This window comes from Schistocerca gregaria, chromosome 4 (assembly GCF_023897955.1).
Source record: "Schistocerca gregaria isolate iqSchGreg1 chromosome 4, iqSchGreg1.2, whole genome shotgun sequence".
NCBI lineage: Eukaryota > Metazoa > Arthropoda > Insecta > Orthoptera > Acrididae > Schistocerca > Schistocerca gregaria.
In genome coordinates this window covers 329019037-329041681 of record NC_064923.1, presented here as the reverse complement: position 1 = coordinate 329041681, position 22645 = coordinate 329019037, and the positions used below count along the sequence as shown (strand labels likewise).

The following is a 22645-nucleotide window of genomic DNA, read 5'->3' as shown; positions in this document are numbered from 1 at the left end:
AGCGATCTCCTACACTGGCCGTACACCTCTGGTGATCGTCGAGGGGACACTGAATAGTGCACGGTACATCCAAACCGTCATCGAACCCATCGTTCTACCATTCCTAGACCGGCAAGGGAACTTGCTGTTTCAACAGGACAATGCACGTCCGCCTGTATCCCGTGCCACCCAACGTACTCTAGAAGGTGTAAGTCAACTACCCTGGCCTGCAAGATCTCCGGATCTTTCCCCCATTGAGCATGTTTGGGACTGGATGAAGTGTCGTCTCACGCGGTCTGCACGTCCAGCACGAATGCTGGTCCAACTGAGGCGCCAGGTGGAAATGGCATGGCAAGCCGTTCCACAGGACTACATCCAGCATCTCTACGATCGTCTCCATGGGAGAATAGCAGCCTGCATTGCTGCGAAAGGTGGATATACACTGTACTAGTGCCGACATTGTGCATGCTCTGTTGCCTGTGTCTATGTGCCTGTGGTTCTGTCAGTGTGATCATGTGATGTATCTGACCCCAGGAATGTGTCAATAAAGTTTCCCCTTCCTGGGACAATGAATTCACGGTGTTCTTATTTCAATTTCCAGGAGTGTAAATATTTCACTGACATAGCTACTGTAGAAGCTGAAAACAGTCACCGTAGAAAGAGACCTCACCCGCGAACATTGGGAACTATTCGGCACTGCTGTAATACGCCGTGTAATCTACTGACAGAAATCTGGATTCAAAATTATTTGGCCTCATTGCTTGCACACGTTGTTTGTAATAGGTATGTAATTGCCATCCTACAGTGAATTCTTCAAAATGCGCATCTCAATACCAAGTTGAATGATGTCGGTGATTTTATTTTGTTTTGTTTTATATGATCCAACACCACCTCCTCAAATTCTATTCTGCAAACAATTATATTTAGAGAACTTTGGTGCGCTCTCTGTGGCTCGAACCCTCTACTTTTTCTTAAGTTTCTGTCCACTGACGATAAATTTCATGCTGATGCTTGTAACATAAACTCTTCTCTCTACATTTGTTCGGTCCTCCGGGCGCGACAGACTGCTGCCACGACTAATGCCCGATCTCTAACATCCAGTCACGAATTATAAACACTCGTCAACTCAACGCCCCCAATGACGTTACAGGAACACAAGCAAGTTTACAAAACAGTGCCTCTCACATATTATCCATTAAACACCTCGTACCTCCTGGAAGGTTACATTCCAACCATTGATTCACTGTCACAAAATGCACAATTTAGAGCCGCCAGCGTCTGAATGGTTCTGATGTAAAGATATGGAACACACTGTGTGAGTCATAATGACTAACATGGGGTACCTGCAACCACTAGGGAAGATATACAAGTTGTCATGGTGAAACATACAAAATTTAATAACCTGAGAAGCACAACTATGGTACACTATGTGATCAAACGAATCTGGAAACCCACGAAAATATACGTTTTTCATGTTAGGTGCATTGTGCTGCCACCACTGCCAGGTACTCCATATCAACGGCATCAGTAGTCGCTGGATATCATGAGGGGCGCTCCGCGGAACTCACTGACTTCGAACGTGGTCAGGTGATTAGGTGTCACTTGAGTCATAGTGTGTACGCGAGATTTACACACTCTTAAACATCCCTAGGTCCACTGTGACCGATGTGATGGTGAAGTGGAAACAAGAAGGGACACGTACAGCACAAAAGCGTACAGGCCGACCATGTTTGTTGACAGACAGAGACCGCCGACAGTTGAAGACGCTCGTAATGAGTAATAGGCAGACATCTATCCAGACCTTCACACAGGAATTCCAAACTACATCAGGTTCCACTGCAAGTACTATGACAGTTAGGCGGGAGGTGAGAAAACTTGGATTTCATGGTCGAGCGGTTGCGTATAAGCCACACAACACGCCGGTAAATGGCAAACGACGCCTCGATTGGTATAAGGAGCGTAAACAGTTGACGAATGAAAAGTGGGAAAACGTTGTGTGGAGCGACGAATGACAGTACATAATGTGGCGATCCGATGGCAAGGTATAGGTATGGCGAATGCCCGGTGAACTTCATCTGCCAGCGTGTCTAGTGCCAACAGTAAAATTCGCAGGTGGTAGTGTTACGGTGTGTTCGTGTTTTTCGTGGAGAGGGCTTGCACCCCATGTTGTTTTGCGTGGCACTATCAAAGTACAGACCTACACTGACGTTTTAAGCACCTTCTTGCTTGGCATTGTTGAAGTGTAATTCGGGGATGGTGATCGCATCTTACAACACGATTGATCGCCTGTTCATAATGTACGGCATGTGGCGGAATGGTTACACGACACTAACATCCCTGTAATAGACTGGTCTGCAAAGAGTCATGACCTGTGGGACGTTTTGGAACGCCGACTTCGTGCCAGGCCTCACCGACCGACTCCAACACCTCTCCTCCGTGCAGCACACCGTGAAGAATGGGCTGCCATTCCCCAAGAAACCTTCCAGCACCTGATTGACCATATGCCTACGAGACTGGAAGTTGTCATCAAACTAAGGAAGGGCCAAAACCAAATTTAATTCCAGCATTACCGATGGAGAGCGTCACGAACTTTTAAGTCATTTTCAGCCACGTGTCCTGATACTTTTGATCACATAGTGTAACTAAAAATGTTCTCCGTGCTCCTACTACATCACGATATACGCACCCATAGTGGAGATACAACTAATCGTTATTCCAACTCTCTGCAAGTGTTTTGCAGCATTGCAGATGCGATAGCTACACAAATGCGATGGCGATTATCTGGTAGATCACGACCTGGTATCTGATACACTTGCTTCTTGGAGAACGTCCACACTAAAAAATTCAGGTTATGTCCACCTCTGACACGGATAAGAGCGGTGGCGCGTAGTGGCACAGAAGCAACGGGGCCTTGGTACGTCGCTGAAGGGGGGGGGGGGGGGGGGCGATGAGCTCTGACGCCACGTTGAATATCACATCCCACATCGTTTCGACGATTTCAGGTCTCGCGAGTTGGGGAGTCAGCACATCAATTGGAACTCACCACTGTTTTCCTAAAACCATTTCATCGCAATCCTGGTCTTCTGACATGGCGCGTTATCTTGCTGAAAAATGCCGCTGCCATCGGGAAACATTATCATCATGAGGGGGTGTACGTAACCTGTAAGATGCTCCTTGGCCGTCATGGGGCCTTGAACGAGCTCCACTTGACCCCTGGATAACCACGTGAAAGTTCCCCAGATCATGAAGCAGCCGCTGCCTGTTTGTCTCCGACCCGCAGTACAGGTGTCACGGAGCTGTTCCCCTGGAAGACGCAGAATTCGCGCTCTCCCATAGGCATGATGATGAAGGTGTCGGGATATCAGACCATTCAATGCCCCGCTACTGCACCAACGTCCAGTGCCGATGGTGACGTGGCCATTTCAGTCTAAGTTGCTGATGTCGTGGTGTTAACATTGGCACATACATGGGTCGTCGGCTGCGGAGACCCATCATTAGGAGAGTTCGTGTGCTCTACACAGCAATGAAGTCTGGTGTTACTCCCGCACATTCGTCGCCTGTCGTTGTTTTACCAGTCTGTCCAATCTATGGCGTCCGACATCTGCAACGAGGGCTGGCGGCCCAGTCACACGACATCAGGATGTGTTTCAGCTTGGTTTAGCCGCGTGTTGAAGACGCTCACCACAGCGCTCCTCCAACACCCGACAAGACGCCCAGTTTCCGAGCCTCCAGGCCATCACAATTTGCCCTCGGTCACACTCAGATAGATCGCGCGCCTTCCCCATCCTACACACGGACAGCAAGCTCACTGATATTACAAAGCACTGGGTGCGTTGTCTGACTAGCAGACGTTCCTAGCCAGGTGACGCTGCTATCGCTTGGACGGGTTTATATAGATAGTAGCTCGGTGGTCATAATATTGTAGCTGATGATTGTATGTTATCATGTGGCGTGGCTTTTTGAGTGATATGCCTGTATACGCAGTGTGCGAGACTTGCACCACCTGGTCTTTATAGTGGTTTCTCGTTGTTGTCGTTGGGCATTAGTTGTATTACAATCTGAAAGTATTTTACAAAGTGCACTATCAATTATTTACAATGCTCCATCTGCTTTAAAAGATTAAGAACACGAAGAGTTACAACAAACTTGCGACACCATATAATGAGAAAACTTAAAACGTAATAATTGATTCATAGTTTACAATAAAAATAGAAAGTAGCTGATCTGTTGCCTGCGTTTAACATAATATGCCTCTATCTGACAGTAGCCTTTCAAAAAGGGGAAATTAACATAAAAAAGAATTCTTCAACCTCTGTGTTCACCATTTAGCACGAACTACTCGCAATATCCAAATAGTGGTATGATCTTCGATTATAACACGATTTTTGAGCAGAGTTTTAAAAAATTATGGTAGAATCTGTAGGCCAACACAGTTGATTTTTTGTAGTATTCAACCGCTGATAACTTTTCATGAAAAGCAGCGACGAACGCTGGACGGATTATATTTTCTTTTATTTGCCTATTTAATTTAATATTTTGAATGTACGTAACCTTTGTTCGATTTCTACGTTTATTGCAGAAAATAACAGGAATAAAAATCTGAAAATTGTTTATTTCACAAACCGGTTATTTTGAGAGGTTTTAACACTCAGGTTAATCCGGTGTTGGGAGTAGATTTTAGGGAGTACCAGGACTGCGGAAATGTACCTGAAAGCAAATGAAAAGCTATACAACTTTATTAATTCGATGTGATAATTAAAACTATATGTCAACCTTTCGTGCGGGTTCTGGTGTGCTGACATCGCAATGAAGGTTTTTACGTAACAAATGAAGCTCTGGTGATGAACCCCGAACTTCTAAGTGTACACTGGCGAAGTAAAACGCTGGAACTGGATTCTTTTTAAGCTTTTTATCATTAAATTTTCAGTTCATGTCTCGTCATGTCCACTGAAAGTAATTATCATCTATTTTCTATCAAGAATGAAGAACAGTACGTTGGGGTTATTAGTATCATCATTTTCCTGCCCATGCGAAATAACGTTACAGTACTTTGAAAAGATGTTAAATCCAGCGAAACTAAGTTCTCTATGAAATCGCAGTGCATTCGCTGCAGTGCCTGACAATACTGTCCGACACGTAGGGCGTCTCCAGAAGCATCTGGCACAGCGGCAGTGGTGTGAAGACTGCAATCTCACAAGTGGTAACTCGGCACTCGTTAAAAACAGCCCGCGACCGACCTTGACGCCACTGCGGATTTGCGAGTGTTTACTCAATTGGAGCGCGCGCAAAAATACTTGAGCTCGTAAGCAGAGCGTATTTATTGGTCCTGGAATTAGCTGACCGACTTACGCAGAATGACGGAGGCGTCAGTAGTCGTACAATGCATTCTATCACACTACCTGCAACACTTGCGCGTTACCATGGTTGCCTACCTGTGAACAACGGCCGTGACACTAGAGGCCTACAGAGGCGAGAGAGAACAGAAACGAGACTAAGGACACCACGCGAACACAAATAACTGCCGAACCACGAAGGAAAAAGCGATTTTTCACATTAACAAAGATTATCAGAGGTGAAAGAACCGATAAGTGACGGGTATCTGTGGTGTGTAGCTTAATCACTGAATCACAAATGTTTATACCATCGCAAGATAAATAGTTTGTACGCACTATTTTCTGGACACCGGTGACACTTTCAGCAGTCGCTTGCTGCTTTTCGAATCATCTTTACGCTGCACATTTACTATCAGTTTTCTTAACTCATTGTCGGGCCTGGTGGTCTATTGGTGAAGTGCCTAAATGGAAACCGAGAGGTCGCAGGACCAAATCCCTGCCAGCTCATAGATATTTTCAGTCTCCCTGTAATCTAACCTTAACGATTTGAGCAGTCGCCAGGAATGACATGTGGTTCGGATTCCACATTAAACTGCAGGTTATACTTTCCTCCAAATGGATAACTGGAATAAGTTACGTACACGCAAGTGGCGAAGAGGCGTCAAATAAAAAGACTTGCACTCGGCCACTGACCCACAAACAACAACTCTGATCAGCTTACTTAATGAGTTACTGTAACGGGTAAAAGAAAGAAAATTCAAACCAAACGGTTACAGATATTTATGGCTTCGAGTGGAATACCATTCCTTGTAGACACGTTGGCCACCTGTGCCGAGACACCAACGAATCGGGCAATTCATTCACAGTGTGATCATGGACAAGTCCAAATATAATAGCTTCTTTCGGCCATTCCGTCACGTCTCCATGCCGAGCCATTACTACGCTGCTCCCATAGTTCGACTGTTTCATACGCAACACTTCACTTCACTGCACGATGAACTAACGACCGCCTGAAACTAGCTGCACACTATCTACAGCACTCCAGAGTGAACAGTGTCCTCTTTAAAGGGATTGACTAGTATTTTATCGGGTAGCTTATTAAATCATTAGATAAGTTAACGGGTTAATAAAACACACAGTAGTAATACAATTAAAACTGAATGCGGACAGGGCAGAAGCTGAAGCAATGAATTACGAGGGTCACTCCAAAAGAAATGCACACTATTTCTGTAAAAAATACAGTTTTCATTCAGCATTTGTGAAAGTTTTATAGTGTGTAGATACATCCTTCCCGCTTGATTTCAAACTTAGTTGAACCTGTTGCCGTGAGTGGCGCCGTCACAGCATGTCTTCAAGATGGCTGGTACACTTGACGTTCGTCAGAAACAACGAGCTGTCATAGAATTCCTGTGCTGTGAAAACGAGACAGTGGGAAACATACACAAAAGGTCGAAAAAGATGTATGGAGATGCTGCTGTCGATGGCAGTACAGTTAGTCGGTGGGCAAGCAGGTTACGTGATGAAAGCGGGCACGGCAATATTGAGGATTGTCCTCGCAAGGCAGGCCTCGTACTGCACACGCTCCAGACAATGTGCAGAGAGTTAACGAATTGGTGACTGCTGACAGACGCATCACAGTGAACGAATTGTCACGCTATGTTGGGATAGGGGAAGGAAGTGTTTGCTGAATACTGAAAATACTGGCGTTAAAAAGGTTTTTGCCAGGTGGGTTCCCAGGATGTTGACAGTGGCTCACAAAGAAACAAGAAAAACGGTATGCAGCGAACTTTTGGAACAATACGAGAATGGTGGAGATGAATTTCTTTGAAGAATTGTGACAAACAAATGAAACATGACTCCATCATTTTTCACCAGAGACGAAAAGGCAATCAATGGAGTGGCATCAGGAAGATTCACCCAAGAAAAAAAAATAAAAGCCACACCATCTGCTGGAAAAGTTATGGCTACGGTGTTTTTCGATTCCGAAGGATTCTTGCTTGTGGACATCATGCCAAGTGGAACCATCATAAATTCTGATGCATATGTGACGACACTGAAGAAACTTCAAGCTCGACTGAGTCATATTCGACCACATCGGCAAAAGCAGGAGGTTTTGCTGTTGCACGACCACATGTAAGCCAAAAAACCACGGAAGCGATCAAACTAAACTCGGATGGACAACACTGAAACAATCGCCTTACAGCTTGACCTGGCTCCATGTGACTATCATCTCTTTGGGAAACTGAAAGACTCTCTTCGTGGAAGAAGGTTTGAAGATGATGACTGCCTTGTGCACTCTGCGAACAGTGCCTCCAACAGGTTGGTCCAGAATTTTACCATGCGGGTATAAAGGCGCTGGTTCCAAGATGGCGTAAGACAGTTGAGAGGGATAGAAATTATGTGGAGAAATGAAAATATTGTTCCTAAAACATGTATCTACATACTGTAAAGCTTTCAAACATGTAGAATAAAAGATGGATTTAAAAAAAATAGTGTTCAATTCTTTTGGAGTGACCCTCGTAAAGTTTGTGCCAGGCCCGAGACTTGAACCCCAGTCTCTTACTTACTAGGCAAATGTGTTAATCATTACACCACCGTAGCACTGTGACTACCACATCTGTGCGGACAACCTTAGTCCAATTCCCTCCCTAACACAAACTTCAATTCACATCTTCAGCACATTTTCCCCTTCTTAAAACATCGAGATACGTATGTCTCGAGGAAAATGCAATTCCATGATATCAATAGATCACCTACGCCTGAGGTACGTGCAGCATTTTGCCACTAGGTACAAATTTGGGAAGCTATTCCAATGTCGGAGAGCCTCGACAATATTGGCGATTTAGAAAGGGGAAAATAGGCTGAAGGTGTGACTGTAGTTTGTGTTAGGGAGGGCACTGGACTAGGATAGTCACTGCAGCTGTTGTAGCCTCCATGCTACGGCAATATAGTGATTAACACATCTACGTAGTAAGCAGGACACCCATATTCAAGTCACGACCATGTCACAAATTTGAATTCTATCTTATCGAAGATAAGGTTAAGACTCACATGTCTCCAAGAAAATGTAATTCCATCAGATCAACGAATGCATACTGTAATTTGTTTATTTCATAGAACTCACGGTTAGGCCTATTCTAATATGTTCGCATTCAGAGCACGAGGAAAGCTTGAAACTCAAATATTGGGCACTTATTCTTATAATTCTGGGAAAAAATTAGATTATGCTCAGAATTTTGAGAAAGTTAAACATTTAAAAGCATATTGCTCCAAGGAGCACAGCAATCCTACCACAATGGGTCTTCGAATGGATCTTTGCAATGATCACTACAAGAAATATCAGCCCAAATTACCTTTCTTAAAACAGTCTACTACATGCATGGGTAATGAGAAAGACAAACAACAGCAAATCAGTCACTTTGTCGATGTGTGGGTGTGTTAACTGGTGGAAAAAAACAAAAGATTGAAGAGAAATTCGAAAATTAATTTGATTCTTTTTAGCACATTTTCCTCTGACAGATGCGCGTCGTGCTCCTGACTATGGTACCTGGGACCAACTTCGGACGAAGGCACATATAGCAGTCTGCACTAGGACGTAGCCTAGTTTCGCACAGAGCACTTTGAAGCACTGCTTAAGATAGCACAGCTAAAGACACTAACTTCCCAACTTCAGCAACCATTACATTTCTCGCTATTTGCTGTGGTATACAATTAAGTGCCACGGCGTCTCTTAAAAACGACAGCTTTGTGTGCTGCTGGAGATGTGGAAGCAACGTGTACACAGCTTATCACATTCCATTCACAGCTATGACTTTTATTGCCTGCTGACAGAAAGACCCACATTTCTACCTACATGCTGGCTTCTCAAATCATGCCGCACTAGTATTTCTGCCACTAAGCAAACCAAAGACCGCTTTCATACCCGCCCACATTGTTCAGCCGAGCAGAAATAAAATATAGCGTTGTCCTATCGTGGTGGCTGTCAGTGTATATCGAGCGATCAATCATCAATGAGGCAAGCGCATGGGGTGAGGAAGGGGGGGGGGGGGCGCCATCTGTCTGGCAGGTTTACAGGCGACGGAGGAGAGATCTGCTGGACGGATCAGCAGTACATGGCTGACGTCAAGATGCCTAATATGTGAAGAAAAATGGGAGGGTAGCTGTCTAACACTCCTATATAACATCAATAACACTAGTCACAAGTAAACTTTTTTTCTGCATCTGTTTTGCACGTGGCTGAACTGGCCTAATTACGAGATACTCCATTCAAAGGTGCGACCAGATTCTCTCTATCACGTCACATTTTTAGATAAATAATAATAAATTAAAGATTTTATTTCCAAAATTTGATAAATATTAATCAAACCATAAGCCTATGTTTCCTTTCTAATCACAGTATCATGGATGTTTTGTTGCTGTTATACCATACTACCGCTTTTAAGCTTCTTTACGATACACAAAAAAAAATCGTCGATCTTCAAGGTTACGCCGAAAACACCCACCCACCCACACACACACACACACACACACACACACACACACACACACACACACACACACACAGACAGAGAGAGAGAGAGAGAGAGAGAGAGAGAGAGAGAGAGAGAGAGAGAGAGAGAGAGAGAGATTTCTATTTTCCAGTATGCAGACACGCAACTTGTTATACACTTTCAATTTTCAATTCCTTATTGCGCAAGAACTAAACATCTGAAGAGAAACTCAGATTTTTTTTTTTTTTTTTTTTTTACAAACATTCGATATGCGAATCGTGAGTGACCCGGCGGACGTCAATAGGTAACCGAATTCCTGTCGTACCCGTCCCAGCATGGCATCGTCGACTACTGCAGTCGCTTCCGTATTCTCTCCCGGAGATCTGCTACATCACGTGGCCTTTAATGTGTCCCTACATAAAAGTGTAACACGCGAGAGACCTGGTGATCGGGGAGGGCACTTCGGACTCCAACACACAGAAAGCTCGTTCCGCACCTGAACTCGCCATATTTGCGACTAGCGCTATCGGCAAATTACCAAACTACGCTGTGGCGGTTTACATGAAAGAAAAAAAAAAAAAAAAAAAAACCTTTCAGGGTTTCTCTTCAAAATGACATATTATGATATCTGTACAATGTTTGGTTATTGTGCAATAAATAATTGATAGTGTTCTCGGACTTCATGTACACACTGTATTTTAATATATAAAACGTTACATAATAAACGCTAAAAATTATATAAATATATATGTAAAACTTTAGATTGTATCGCGTTTCTGAGGGTACATTCTCATTCTACAACACACACTTGAGGCAGAATGATTGCTGAAAAGTGTAGTTTGTGGAATGTCTGAAGCTGGTCTAATTTACTTGTCGTAGACGTAAATGTTTAATTATCAGAAATAAATCAATAGTGGATCATATACTGTGATTTACAAGTTCAATATCTGTTGCACTACTTACTGGTTTAGATGCTGATTTTACAAAACCAGCTCTGGTAATAAAAGTACCGCGCGATGGAGTGCGGTGCGTCGCTCTAGTGATCTTCACAGCCACCCAAACTATAAAACTAAACGTATGACACATCATGCACATAACGACAATAACTAACACTGAACCACATCTACAAAGGCCTCAACGAAAAATTTACACACCAGCCACTCGCTCAATAGTGGCTACGGACCTTTCCATTTTTCTCTCTCACGTTAATAGCAGCTAAATACTTCCAAACTGATTTCGAGAACGATCTTTGGAAATCCGACAACAGTTTTCGACAAGACGGACGATGAATGGTGCTTCCCTTCCGCAACATTTCTCTTACCCAAGCGAGTTTCTGGAAGAATTCACACCACAGAAGCTCCTCGCGCATCTGTTGCTCTCCGCTTCTCTGAGTCCGTCCACTCTTTCCTGCATTCCAGCAGTTTCTTCGCTGTTTTACATGCTATACTTCTTGCTTTATCTCTATATAGGAAGATTATTGGTCTTTAAATTATGAATGACTCACATACCCCATCGCATCTCAGTTTTTCTTGTAACGTTTCGCCCTGTCCTCGTATTCACGGAAGCTCACATGATGAACGCTATTTTATTATTATTATTATTATTATTATTATTATTATTGTTGTTGTTCCTTTCTTATCTCAGACGTTATGTCTGGTCAAAAGTAGAAAGTGACGCGGACCTTGATCAAGCGTGACTTCTTTTTAACTGTACGGTATATGTTATATTGCATTTAGGAACTTTCGGATAATTGAACATGTATCAATAATTACGGATTTCTGTAGTTGTATATATAAGTTTGGATGTAGCTGTAATGCATTGATGTACTGGTGGATATTGTGTGGTAGACTCCCGTAGTTGATAGTATAATTGGTATAATGTCAATTTTATCCTGATGCCACATATCCTTGATTTTCTCAGCCAGTTGGATGTATTTTTCATTTTTTTCTCCTGTTTCCTTTGTATATTTGTTGTATTGGGCACGGATATCTCGATTAGTTGTGTTACTTTCTTTTTATTGGTGAGTATAATGTCAGGTTTGTTATGTGGTGTTGTTTTATCTGTTATAATGGTTCTGTTCCAGTATAATTTGAATTCATCATTCTCCAGTACATTTTGTGGTGCATACTTGTATGTGGGAACGTGTTGTTTTATAAGTTTATGTTGTAAGGCAAGCTGGTGATGTATTATTTTTGCTACACTGTCATGTCTTCTGGGGTATTCTGTATTTGCTAGTATTGTACATCCGCTTGTGATGTGATCTACTGTTTCTATTTGTTGTTTGCAAAGTCTGCATTTATCTGTTGTGGTATTGGGATCTTTAATAATATGCTTGCTGTAATATCTGGCGTTTATTGTTTGATCCTGTATTGCAATCATGAATCCTTCCGTCTCACTGTATATATTGCCTTTTCTTAGCCATGTGTTGGATGCGTCTTGATCGATGTGTGGCTGTGTTAGATGATACGGATGCTTGCCATGTAGTGTTTTCTTCTTCCAATTTACTTTCTTCGTATCTGTTGATGTTATGTGATCTAAAGGGTTGTAGAAGTGGTTATGAAATTGCAGTGGTGTAGCCGATGTATTTATAAGAGTGATTGCTTTGTGTATTTTGCTAGTTTCTGCTCGTTCTAGAAAGAATCTTCTTAAATTGTCTACCTGTCCATAATGCAGGTTTTTTATGTCAATAAATCCCCTTCCTCCTTCCTTTCTGCTTAATGTGAATCTTTCTGTAGCTGAATGTATGTGATGTATTCTGTATTTGTGGCACTGTGATCGTGTAAGTGTATTGAGTGCTTCTAGGTCTGTGTTACTCCATTTCACTACTCCAAATGAGTAGGTCAATATTAGTATAGCATAAGTATTTATAGCTTTTGTTTTGTTTCTTGCTGTCAATTCTGTTTTCAGTATTTTTGTTAGTCTTTGTCTATATTTTTCTTTTAGTTCTTCTTTAATATTTGTATTATCTATTCCTATTTTTTGTCTGTATCCTAGATATTTATAGGCATCTGTTTTTCCATCGCTTCTATGCAGTCGCTGTGGTTATCCAATATGTAATCTTCTTGTTTAGTGTGTTTTCCCTTGACTATGCTATTTTTCTTACATTTGTCTGTTCCAAAAGCCATATTAATATCATTGCTGAATACTTCTGTTATCTTTAGTAATTGGTTGAGTTGTTGATTTGTTGCTGGCAGTAGTTTTAGATCATCCATGTATAGCAAATGTGTGATTTTGTGAGGGTATGTTCCAGTAATATTGCATCCATAATTTGCATTATTTAGCATGTTGGATAGTGAGTTCAGAGCAAGGCAGAACCAGAAAGGACTTAATAAGTCTCCTTGGTATATTCCACGCTTAATCTGTATTGGCTGTGATGTGATATTATTTGAATTTGTTTGGATATTAAGTGTGGTTTTCCAATTTTTCATTACTATGTTTAGGAACTGTATCAATTTAGGATCTACTTTGTATATTTCCAATATTTGTAGTAACCATGAGTGGGGTACACTATCAAAAGCTTTTCGTTAATCAATGTATGCGTAGTGAAGCGACCTTTGTTTAGTATTAGCTTGATATGTTACCTCTGCACCTATTATCAGTTGCTCTTTACATCCTCGTGCTCCTTTGCAACAGCCTTTTTGTTCTTCATTTATAATTTTGTTCTGTGTTGTATGTGTCATTAATTTCTGTGTAATGACTGAAGTTAATATTTTGTATATTGTTGGTAGGCATGTTATGGGGTGGTATTAACTGGGTTTGCTGTGTCTGCTTGATCTTTAGGTTTCATATAAGTTATTCCATGTGTAAGTGTATCAGGGAATGTGTATGGGTCTGCAATGTAACTGTTAAATAATTTAGGTAGATGTAAATGTGTTGAGGTGAACTTCTTTAGCCAGAAATTTGCTATTTTATCTTTTCCAGGGGCTTTCCAATTGTGAGTAGAATTAATTGCTTTGGTGACTTCATGTTGCAAAATTATCACTTCAGGCATTTGTGGTATCATCTTGTATGTGTCTGTTTCTGCTTCTATCCACCGTGCATGCCTGTTATGTTGTATCGGGTTTGACCATATGTTGCTCCAGAAGTGTTCCATGTCTGTTATGTTTGGTGGATTGTCTATTTTAATATATGTGTTATCTATTGTCTGGTAAAATTTCTTTTGGTCTGTGTTGAATGTTTGGTTTTGTTTCCTTCTATTTTCACTTTTTTTTTATCTTCTAAGTCGTTTGGCCATTGCTTGTGATTTCTGCTTCTTTTCATCTAATTGCTCTATCGCTTCTTGTTGTGAGATTTTACCTAACCTTTTTCGGTTTTTTTCTGACATTTGATGTCTTATAAATTGTGTTAGCTGTCCAATGTCTTTTCTCAGTTTTTCTATTCTGATCGGTAGCCTGTGTTGCCATACTGGTTTTGTAGATTTCTTCTGGGTGTTGGTTGGTTCTGATCTCTGCCTAGTGTGTATATTTAGTGCAGTGAGTGCTCCTATATAAACCAGTAGTTGTAACTCTTCCATAGTTGTGTTTTCATTTATTTTGTTGTGTATGATTGTGTTGATAGTTTTTATTGTTGTTTCGACTTGTGGGTTATTTGGCGGTCTATGCAAGAATGGTCTAATGTCTGTATTTGTGTCTTTGTATTCTATATATGTCAGCTGAAATTTTTCTTTTATATCTAACATATGTGTCACTTCGTGTTCTATTTGTACTTGTTCTGGTGGCAGTCTTAAGATTTCGTTTTCCTCTGATTGTTTAATTGATGCGTGTTGTTCTTTGTTTGGTTGCTCTGAGTCTATTACTGTATTTTCTTCTTCTTCTGATTGCACATTATTTTGTTTCAGTATTTGTTGTACTTGTTGTTTGATGTTTTCTAATTCTGGCTGGGGTATCCTGTTACTTTTGATTTTTACACAGATCTGATCAGCTAGTCGTTGTTGTGTTAAAAATTTTAATTCTGGGTATCTGGTAATAAATGTTGTGTATACTTGTGATCTGTATCCAGTTGTGTTGGTTCCTAGGTTTGTTACTTGGTAATAACAGAACATGAGGTGTCGATTAACTCCATCTGACCATCTCATCCCCTGTCTTTGTTTTCCTTCTAGAGTGGTTGCAGGAAGCATATCCTGCAAAACACCTCTACTTTGATTTAAATCATTTTCCAGTTGGCTAGCAGCGTCGTTACCATTGGGGGCAGGCATAGGGTTCAAGCATCGTCCCCGACCATGACGGCGCTTGTCCGAGGCTTCTTTAGTTGTGTCCTGAACCAACTAATCACACTATTATTATCATCATCATCATCATCATCATTCTTGGTATTATCATCATCATCTGTAAGGACGCTTGTTCATGCACCCCTTCCTTCCTCGCTTCATTCACTCTTCTCCCTCCTCAATCACTTCTGTAGTACGACTCTTAGGTACTGCTTATACGAGGGTTGACTGAAAAGTAATACCTCCACCTTCTTAACTCTTAAACAGTTGGCAGCATTCGCCTGCGGAAGGTACTGGTTTGTTTCCTATTCTCTTCTCTACAGCTCCAGTTGGCGGGAAGCCTTAGCATTGAACGGTTCGGTTGTTACAGTGTGAAGTATGGAAAACTGCGCAGACGGCCGGTCAATGCGACTTACGCAACGTGCAGTCATTGAATTCTTGACAGCAGAAGGTGTCGCCCCCACAGGAGATTCATCAGAGAATGAAAGCAGTTTATGGTGACTGTGTCGATGTGATTACTGTGCATCGTTGGGCGAGTAAGTTTAAAGATGTTGAGGCGGGAACATCTGACCTGCGTGACAAAGAGCTGGATGTCCTGTGACAGCAACCACCGAGTTTCACAAGCGGAATGTTGACAGATTGATTCAGGACGATCGTCGTATCACTCACGGAGAAATTGCAATTTCCCGATAATGAAAGACGATCTGCGGGGACAACATTATGCTTCTGATGAAGGCGCTGAGAGAACTGTGAGAGTGTGGTAGCGGACACTTCTTCCGTGGCGGCTTCAGAAAACTTTTTCATCGTCGGCAGAAATGTATCCAAATGGCTGGCGATTATGTGGAAAAGTGAATATTGGAAATTAAAGAGCACATTTTAAGGAATATTTCTGCGTTTGATTTATTAAAATATTCCCATCCAAACCCAATAAACGAAGATGGAGGCATTACTTTTCATTCAACCCTCGTAGTTTAAATACACAGGGTAGTCACTTACTGTCTGAGAAGCTTGTAAGGATGTTGCAAGGTAGGATGTGCAGAGAAATAATTTTGAAAAGTTCGATACGATACGCCGTTTCCGAGTTCATTACCATTGGAGTTAGCCAATCGGGCCGTTCCGCCCACAAATTCAAGCGGCTTGCCAGATGCAGTTAGTCAGTTGTTCTCATAGTGAATATGACGCCATATGAGATTGCTCTCAGCCTTTGGCTCGTATTCTCTTACTACTGCCCAATGTCAAATTTTTGTACCGCTCTCTTTTAGGAAATCAAACGAAGAACAGCAACGTTTGGCGACACCATCTCTTGCGGACTGCTTGAATTTGCGCTCGTGATGGACAGAGAGAGGGAGAACGCGCATGCGTTTCCTCACATGCTTTTAACCAAATATGTTCACATCATAGAGTTATAGACTTACAAGTACGTAAAAAAATACGACTTATAATTTAATTACTACTGACTGTTTGTTCGTACAACCCTCTTCCCATTTAATTCCAAAACACCTGTTTTCTCATAAGAGATTTTCAAATAATTTGCTGGTGTTTTCATGTTTTAAATAGAAACTGCATACAACAGCTACTGTACACTATTCTGCATGATAGACACATTGTCATAGTAGAGCATCGCAATTATTGAAATTTCTTCGCTATATACATCACTGGATGAACGACCTCCATCCAATTTTTAAATATGCAAGCAATTAAAGGATTTGATACTTAGCTTATGCATTTACTGCCACCTGTTTGTAATACAATGACAGCGCCTAACACATACACCGCGGGCGATAAAGCTTCCAATATGGTGTCTAATCGTACTACACTATACACTTATCAGTCTAAGCTAAGATCAATCATTTGTTTTCTTTGAATAACGCGACTTCTAATAACAGCGTATTAACAGCTGTCATAGAAATCAACTCAACTGACAAGGGACAAAGCGGAAGTTATACAACTGAATCACTTTCTTACCGGGTACATCAGCGAACTATGTCGGTCGACAGGTTACTCGGTCTGTCAACAGAAAAAAAGAATTTTGAGATAAGTTTCAAATTTTGAAAAGTTGTATTGTTTTGAACATAAATTCGCAAGAGACACAAAAATATGCAACACTACGGTGACGACATTATTCTAGCAAAAATCATTAATTAAATTTGGACAACACAAAGCTTACATTAGAATGAGCAGCGGAGTTAATAGATACAATATTTAAGAAAGGAAAGAAAATAGTTCCTAACAATTCCAGAGGAATCTCTCTCTTGCTGGTGAGGTATAAGATCTTGTATATGGCACTTTTGAAGATAGCTGAAACAATAATCGACCCACGGCTAGGGGAGTATCAAGCACGATTTAGAAAGGGGAGGTATTGTGCAGGACAAATACTGAACCAAAAAAGATAACAGAAATGAGGAAAATCAGGAACTTGAAATACGTGACAACGTTTGTACATCATAGAGGAATTCGGATTCCACAATAAAACGCAACATCAAAAAGAAATTAGTAAATAAAACCAGGAGTAAGAAAGGGACATGATTTGTAACACTTTAACTGTGAGTTAGATAAAACAGTGAGAGAATGGAGAAAATCTGTCAATACGTAGGGTGTGCAACTAGGAATAAACCGAAATAAAATCACTATAGGTTGCCTAGCTTTTGCAGATGACATGGCATCAGTTACTGATTCATTGGACAGATCCAAAGATCACAAAACTACAGAAACAAGCAGGCAAAATAAGACAAAAATTATCATTTGAGGAAACACACTTCGTGACAAATATCAATGGTATCCCTCCAAATCTAAAAATTCACAACACAATAACCGAAACAAACTGCAGAATGGATAATGAGCAATATAAAAGAATAGAAGATACAGCACATAAAATGGAAAGGCATTCCATATTACAAAAAAACATACAACAAAAAGTCTTTACCCTGGAACACAAAACTATGATACCATCTGAAACTGGTACGTCCTGAAACATTATATGCAGCAGAAACACTTTAACAAACAAGATTTGGGGATCTTGAGAAACTGGAAAAAATTGAAAGAAGAATTCTGGAACCTAAAGCACAATCGAACACATTTTAGAGAAAAGTAGGCAGGATTTAAGGTAATAAAGAAATCTGCAAATGGCGGGCAGCTCGAAGGAAGTTCGGGATGAACGAAAATTAAACACAAAGAAGCAAAACCAGAGTTCATTTATCGTACTCTCCAAAAGGGTTATTCATATACATAATACGAAGTTCACAAAGTAGTATATTTTAGAATATAAATCAGTAACAATGAGTTGCAGATGCATGTATCAATTATTAAATAAGCGTCTGCGATAAACACTATTGTCCCGCAACCGCAAACATGGCGAAGATCCTAAAAATTGGTATCATAATGCGAAGTACGAAGAGTTAAATCCATTTCAGAATACAAAATGTATAACAAATGCAGCTCGCAATAAATGTTTTTGTTTTGTTTTCCGTGACATTTCTTGGTGTCAGATTTCTGCTTTGTAATTTATCGCTCACAAAAAAATTCATTCTCCTCATGCAAAAAATAAAAAAAATTATAGACGACTGTGCAAAACTTTTTGAACGCCATTTGTATATTGACGGAAAATAATCTCAACACCAAGAACGAGCTGTGCGACATAAACGAAAGATAGCAGACATGTTTCTACGTCTGAAAGATATCTATACAGATCTCAAGTCAGTCGCTTAAGAGTGACGCTGGTAGCACCACTATGAGGATACACATCAGGTTTGCTTTAAATGCAAGCTGTAACGGTTTTTAAGAGTTAGGTAACTTTGAGATTGGACGTGGTGAGATGACGTCAGCCAAGAATGCCTTTAAAGCGACATAGACGCCGTTATCAACACCTCACTGAGTTTGAACAAGGTCGTGTATCAAGGTTACGAGAAGCTGGTTCAAATGTCTCTGAGCACTATGGGACTTAATACCTGAGGTCATCAGTCCCCTAGACTTAAAACTACTTAAACCTAACTAACCGAAGGACACCACACAGATCCATGCCCGAGGCAGGATTCGAACTGCGACCGTAGCAGTCGCGCTGTTCCGAACTGAAGCGCCTAGAACCGCTCGGCCAAAACAGCCGGCTACGAAAAGTTGGATTTTCCTACTGCCATATTGTAAGGCTTGGCAGGAATGTAGCCACTGTACATGACTGCTGGCAGCGGTGGTCACTAGAATGTACGGTCGCAAGAAGACCGGGCTCCGGACGCCCTCGTGGCAATACAGAGAGGGAAAACCACTGTGTTCGGTGTGTGGCTCTGACGCTTTGAAATTCACCTGCAGCAGCAATTTGAGGAGCAGTTGGCTGGCACACAGTGACACAGCGAACTGTTACAAATCTGTTACTTCAAGGTCAGCTCCGAGCCAGACACCCTATGGTGTGCATCCCACTGCCCCAAACCACCGCCATTTAAAACTTCAGCAGTTTCAACAGAGCGCGCAATGGAGGGCAAAGTGGATGTCCACTGTGTTTTCTGGTGAAAGCTGGTTCAGCTTCGATGAAAGTGATGATCGTGCTACACACACTGGACCTACGCCTAGAGTGGTCTAGTGCCATTTCATATGAGAGTGGTTATCACACGCATCCTGCTGCAAATATGTACTTCAGTCTGCCACTCATGAATAGCGTTCCAGGGGGTTTTAACCCAACATGCTCTACAGGGTGTTGATATGTTGCCTTGGTCTGCTCGATCAACAGATCTGTCACGAATCGAGCACGTATGGGACGTCATAGGACGACAACTCCAGCGTCAGCCACAAACAGCACTGGCCGTCCCTTTATTAACCGACCAAGTGTAACATGCACGGAACCCCATCCCACAAACTGACAAAAAAAAAAAAAGTCAGATGGCTCTGAGCACTATGGGACTCAGCTGCTGTGGTCACCAGTCCCCTAAAACTTAGAACTACTTAAACCTAACTAACTTAAGGACATCACACACATCTATGCCCAAAACAGGATTCGAACCTGCGACCGTATCAGTTGCACGGTTCCGGACTGCGCGCCTAGAACCGCGAGACCACCGCGGCCGGCGACGAACTGACACCCGGCGCATGTACAACATAAGGCATATACGTTTTCGTGCTTGCATTCAACGGTCTTGCGGCTACATCAGTTCCCATTTGCAACAGCTTATCTCGCGTTTACATTAACTTGTGACCTTGCTTTGTCAATCACTTAAATATGTTACCCAGTCAAAGGTAAGACCAAAATTTAATTCCCCTACTTGAATCATTTTTTGGTATTGCGGATTTTTTTCCGTCAGTGTAGTTTTTATTCTGGTTCCGGACAGAACCTTATTTGTGGTGGTCAAAATATATGGAAGACGCCATGTAGTTATAGAATGGTAAGTGTACTTCTTTAACAGCCGCTGTTTCGTTCCAGAAACTGTCGGATACCTTTGTTATAAATCCGAGCGAAAGTGAAAGAAAATGCGCAGTGGCTGGGCAAAGGTGTGCTGGTGTGCGGGCCCGCGGGGCGCCGGCACGCTCTCGAGGGCGTCACGCCTGCTGCTAATGAGGCCCTGCTGCCCACACAGGCCGCCGCCACAGGCGCCGCCTGCGCCGTCGCTCTGCACGCACACATCACACTGCACTACCTGCACTCCGTACTTCCCGCCACGCGTCCGGGGGCTGAGACCTTCCGCAAAGTAAGAACCTCCTGCGCCAATTAAACTTCCTTTCATACCAAAAGCTCGCGACGCCACCCAATGTCCCAGCCGAGATGGGGGAGAGGACTGCATGATTAATGATAACGCGGCGTGCCGACACTACGCCGCACGAGCCACCGGCCTTTCTGCCTCAAAGTCTGTGCGACCTAGACAGGCCGCTTTATCTACCACAGATCAAATCACAGGGCTCCAACAAATTAGCAGCTGTCTCAGTAACGCTATAATACACATTCCCAACATGCTGCGGAATGGAATAGCGAGCAACACGATCAGAAATAAAATTATTTGTCTCTGTCTATAGTCCCACTTACATTTTGCCAAATGAGGCGGTCGCCGAGAGCTGCATACTTATGGACACAGCGAGGATAACGAAAAAACCAGAAATGCGGGCAAAGGTTGTCGGCTGACAACTGTAGGTAATACTATACAAAAAATACACAAACAAATACAAATAAAAAGGACACACACTATGAACAAATTATCAGAATTTTATGGAAATCGGTCGATGTGATGTACATGTACAGAGAAATAAATAATCACAATCTCAGGAAAATTGTGATGATTTATTCAAGAGAAAGAGCTTCGCAAATTGAGCAAGTTAGTAACGTGTTGGTCCATCTCTGACCCTTATGCGAGGACTTATTTGACTTAGCACTGATTCATGTAGTTGTTGAATGTAATCCTCAGGGATATCGTACAAAATTCTGCCCAATCGGCGCCGTTAGATCGTCAAAATCCCGAGATAGTTGAAAGAACCTGTTAGTAATGCTCCTAACGTTCTCAATTGCTGGCCAAGAGAGGGTCTGGCAAGCACGAAGACAAGCAGTAGAAACTCTCGCCATGTGAGGGCGAGCATTACCTTGCTGAAATGTAGCCACAGGATGGCCTGCCATGAAAGCGCAACGAAACAGTGCGTACAATACTGCCGACGGAGCTTCGTACTGGAAGGGTGTTGCGGATGACAACCAAACGGGTTCTGCTATGGAAAGAAATGGCACCCCAGCTCATCACTCCCGGTTTTCGGGCCGTATGGCTGGGACAATCAGGTTGGTATTCCACCGCTGTCTGGGCGACTTCAGACACGTCTTCACTGTTCGTCGGGGCTCAATTCGAGAAGGGACTCATCATTGAAGACAACTCTACTCGATTCCATGAGATCTAGGCCGAAGACAGCGGTACGTCCACGATACTCAACCCCCTGTTGTGTTCCCCTCCATGGCAAGCCTTTTGGGCTCCCATTTCAGCAAGATGATGCCCCGTCTGCACACGACGAGAGTTTTTACTGCTTGTCTCGTGTTTGCCAAATCCTAGCTTGGCCAGCAAGGTCGTCGCACCTTTCGCCAATTAAGAACGTTTGGATCATTATGGACAGGACCCTCCAATATGCTTGGGATTTTGACGATCTAACGCGCCAGGGAGACAGAACTTGGTACAATGTCCCTCAGGAGTACGTGCAACAACTATCAGTCAATGCAAAGCCGAATAACTTCATGCATAAGGGCCAGATGTGGATCAACTTGCTTAATTTGTGACGCTCTTTCTGTTGAATAAATCAAATTTTCCTGAAATGATAACCATTGTTTGTCTCTATATGCACATCACGTCTACCCATTTCCGTCCTACTCGGATGATTCCTTCAAGGTGCACCACATGAACTCCACAAAAGCGATGAAATAGTATTTCTCAAATTTTTTTCCTACAGCGTAGCACCACTTCCCACCATCGTTGCGGTCTTGGTAGTTTCCAGTTATTAACATGATGGGAAAAACTTCACAATGTCAAAGTTCCGTCAAATAAACGATTTATTCATACTTGAACAATTTTAGGACGAAGTTCATCCACAGGTGCCGGCGCGCAAATTTCAAATTTACATCTATCCCCCCGCTACCCACCTCACGCTGCGCGATGGAAGGTACTGCTTCTGGTACTACCATCACGTCCCCCAAATGT

General features: G+C 42.2%; 2 protein-coding genes across 11 annotated transcripts in view; one reads left to right on the top strand and one right to left on the bottom strand.

The window, feature by feature from the left end:
• LOC126268011 (craniofacial development protein 2-like) overlaps nucleotides 1–22645 on the top strand; it is a 492966-nt gene that overhangs the window by 28738 nt on the left and 441583 nt on the right. The window lies entirely within an intron of this gene.
• LOC126268005 (F-actin-monooxygenase Mical) overlaps nucleotides 1–22645 on the bottom strand; it is a 505795-nt gene that overhangs the window by 274113 nt on the left and 209037 nt on the right. For 8 of the 10 annotated variants that reach the window (XM_049973388.1, XM_049973387.1, XM_049973383.1 and 5 more), the window contains one exon: nucleotides 16974–17015. The exons of the other annotated variants lie outside the window; for them this stretch is intronic. The gene's annotated coding sequence lies outside the window, so the exon portion shown is untranslated. The remainder of the gene's footprint in view (nucleotides 1–16973; nucleotides 17016–22645) is intronic. 10 annotated transcript variants of the gene reach the window in all.